Source organism: Mesoplodon mirus, assembly GCF_964341445.2.
Source record: "Mesoplodon mirus genome assembly, chromosome: 5".
NCBI classification, from domain to species: domain Eukaryota; kingdom Metazoa; phylum Chordata; class Mammalia; order Artiodactyla; family Ziphiidae; genus Mesoplodon; species Mesoplodon mirus.
Genome location: NC_138980.1, coordinates 7,049,151 through 7,053,417, shown reverse-complemented (window position 1 = coordinate 7,053,417; position 4,267 = coordinate 7,049,151).

The window sequence follows — 4,267 nt, the reverse complement described above, 5'->3', positions numbered from 1 at the left end:
GACAAAAAGAAACTAAAGCTTTATTGTCTGAATAGAAAAAAAATCCCTCAAATTATTGTTTCATGAGGGAAAAAAGGTACAGAAATGTGTATTACATGATCTTATTTTAATAGCATAATGACCAACACTGCTCCCTCCCCCATATTTCATGCATACATTTGTATTCATATTTCGGAAACCTGAGTCATTCTTTTTAGAAACATATGTTCAGAGTCTGCTATATACCACACGTTATTCTAAGGGCTGGGCTGAAGGTAAACTGGACAGGAAAGTCTCTGCTCTTTTAAAGTGTGTATTCAAGGGAGAGAATGACAAAAAAAAAAAAAAGAGGATTCAAAGAATAAGGCAGGGATTAGATGATAAGTGCCTTGTTAGGTAAAGAGTTTGCACTTTATTCTCAATGCAATGTGAAGTCAGTATGGGTTTTTTTTTTTTCAGCTTAGTGACATGCAGTGATACTCTTTCAGAAGATTACTCTGGCTACTACTTGCAAAATGGTTTGGAGAAGGGGCAAGAATAAAGACAGTGATCTATTTCAGAGACTGCTGCAGTTTGCTGGGCAAGAGATGGTGGTGGTTTGGACTAGCATGGTAGCAGTGGAGGTGGAGAGAAGTAGGCACTTTGGAGTTATATTTTACAGGTAGAACAAACAAGGCTTGCTGGAGGATTGCATGGAGAGAATGAGGGAAGGCAAGGAATCTGGGACAATTTGTAGATTTTAAAATCTGTGCCATAGAGTAGATGGTAGCCCTTTTTTACCCCAATGGAAAAAATAAATTGTTAGAGAAGTTTATTTGACTTTTGGAGGTAATAGTTGACTTTTGGAAGCATGAAGTTTAAAATGTTCATTAGATGCCTATTCAAGTGGAAATATCAAATTAGCAGTTGAATGAATGGATATGGAGTACAGAGGAGAGCACCAAGCTAGAGAAATAAACTTTAGAGACAACAGTAGCACATAATTGGTATTCAGAGATTTAAGACTGGATGAGAGGACCCAAAGGGAGAGTGTAAATAAAGAAAATGACACATGCCTGAGCTCTCGCTGTTGATACCACATCAAAGTTTGTTAAAACTTTAAGCTTTTATGGTGTTGAATGTGGATGATTCACTATAAAAAGGGGAGTTCAGTTAAAGTGCGTTAAGGGAGGCATATTACTTATTGATAAATTCCATGTAGATGATTACTTGGTCTTCTGAATAATTAAGGACATGCTTCAGGGCATGCAATTCCTTTTAAGGCTAAGACTAATCCTATCATCCTATGGTATTGTTCTTGGTGTTTTTCCATAATGAATGTAATAATTACCTCGTGGTGATAAAAGACCTGCATAAATTTAAAATACTGATACTTCCTAGCATGGAGAAATTTTAGAGGTTGAATTTTTTTCAGGCCATATGACAATTTAGAGAAATTTGGAAATTTGGAAAAATGTTTGGAATTTTAGTGAGAAGATTCTCAAAGATAGAAGACATGTTACTTTCAATGGGGAATTGCCCAGAATGAGAAATGAAACATGATTTTTTCCCCCCAGAATAGCTGGACTGATTTTCTTCAGCAGCATGAGAAATACATGGATTTCTTTGCCTCTGGATTGACAGCTCTCTTAGCCTAACTGTTGTGTCAGTTAAAGTTGTTGTGCAAACCACACAAATTCTTCCCATGGGATCCAGAAAAGGGTTTATTTAGAGATTTAAGGATTTCCAAGCATGGCTGTAATTGGAAAAGCCATGTCTCTGGCTCTTGGGAGAAAAGCAAACATACAAGACAGGTTTTGAAGATCAGGTAGAAATTTAATTGAGATACAAAATGTTCATCTGAGCAACCTTTGTGAGGAAAGTGTTTTTGAGAACCTGACCTTTCAAAGTGTGGCTTTCCTTTTCCCCAAAGTTGTTGCTTTTCTTTTAAATATATTTATTAATAAGTAAGAACTTGAGTGGTAAGATGACTACATGATAATTTATTCTTTACTAATTCAGAAATTCAGAGCCAGTGGTAATTTGAATTTACCTCAATTTAGGAAACGGTATCTTCCTGAAGGTTACTTGCGGAGATAATGCTTAATCTTAGAGAACAATTTTGTTCAGAATCTTAAAGCCCTAAATTGGCACACAGATGCTTAATCTTAGAGAACAATTTTGTTCAGAATCTTAAAGCCCTAAATTGGCACACAGTTATCTACTGAAAATTAATAGAATAAATTCCAAATTATTATTGTTTCTTCACCAAGGAAGTGATAAGACATCTATTAGGTAGTCCTTTTCTATTCTACTTAATAATAAGCACTACAAATAATAAAACTATTTTTTAAAATTCTACATATGGACATTTTAAAATCAGAACTTTAAAAATCTACTTGAGACAATAAAATCTCATCATACTATTAATAGAAATATATTTTTTTAATGGAACAAATTTAGGAACCTTATTCAAAAAAGTATCTCTAGAGATCATGGCATTTGGAAGAGTTATCTCTTCTTGTTTATTTCTTGAATAAATGTTTAGCTGTAAGTCCCTGCTGAAACTTCTGGGCAACAAGACTCTTTCCTCCTTTAAGTATTTCAAGATCTTACTTTCATTTTAAATTCTGACATTTCTGGAACATTCAATCCTTTTGCAATGATGATACACATTGGATTCTATGTTTCATGTACCTGTGTAAAAGACCTGATAAGAATCTTAAATGTGGCTAAATTTTGACAGGCCTAGTATATTTCATACCACTCTTCTCCTTGATATTTAACTAAGTTGTGAAGAGTAAGATAAACTGTGTTCCTGATTTGCTGGAAAATACTTAACTGAGAATACAACTGAGATATGGAGAATTAATTTTGCTTAATTTTAATTCAACATATACTTTATATATTTTGCCTATGAATTACCAGGATTTTGAAATAAAACTTAAATAATGATGTTTTTGATAATGTATTTTATAATTTGAGAAAAGAGGTACCACCCTGTGCCCTCCCCACCCCCCCAAAAAAAATAAATGAGGGAGGTTGATATTTTGGCTAAAAAATTTTATTTCTAAAGTTCTTGAAGACATATATAGAGAAAAGTAGCCATGAATCTTGGACGTTTAATCTAAGGTTCAGGTAATTTTGAAATCTTAGGATTCAGAATCAATACTTTTAAACCTAGTTCTGATATAAACTGTAAAATCATTCTCCCTCGCCTATGCAGACATTGCTAATCAAGCATGACACTATGCACCACCTCTGGAACTCCCACAGTCCTTTTGAATGCAGTCCTCCAGGAAGCTACTTTAATATTAGACGTGATACACGAGATTAAATCTGTTTGCCTGTTCCTAAGGCACACACATAGAATTTTTTAAACTCATAAAAGTATAAAAATAAAGGTAATTGTTAAAAATGAAGATTACCTCAGTGAAAAAGATTATGAAAGAAGATTTGAAGATAAATTATAGGCTTGATACAATATGACTAACAACTTCCTTAGGTGTCACTGAGAGGCTATGATATAGTTTGCCTACTTCTAGATGTTTCAGGGTAGAAAAGATTTTAGACATTATCTAATGTAATTCTCATTAATTCAAAAGAGGAGAAAACTGGCACAGAGATGTTAAATGAGTCAGACAGTGTCATAAAGCCAGTTAACAGCAAATTTGATTCCAGTACCCAAGTATACACAGTCAACTGCAATAATTCCATTCTGCCCATCTTCCTGAATCCTGGACTGCATGTCCCTCTTCATTCCTGCCCTCCCTCCCCCTTGAGCACACAACCTAGAAGAACTTGAGAATGAACTAGATATCTAAATAGAACCATAGTGGGAGTGTTGCCCAGACTTTACCAATTCACATACAGCTGCATGATTTTTGTCTTATCTGTGCTCTGTCCTTCCTCAGACTTAGACTTAAACATAGTTCACAGATGCATTTTGTTTGTCTTAGCGTGATATTTTAGAAACATTTTCAAAAATATAAAAAATCAAAAGATTGGACAGCTCTGAACCTAAATTCTCAAAGGCAGTGGTAAGATAGGACTGGGGAATAGCTGACACCTTTGGTGAGATATGGGGTCTTCACTTTGCCAAAGTCCAAATGCTTCCCTCTTGTCTCTGACACTAGTGTTGAACATTATTTACCATTCATCATCATATTTTTATAGTATATAAATTTTTACCTTCACTGTCTGTCAAAAGATTGATGACAAAAATGTAGACCAAGATGGCCATGTGCTTTTTCTCCAGCAGGGTTCACTTTACTCCTTGACTTTACCTGTATGGACCCTGAAAGACATT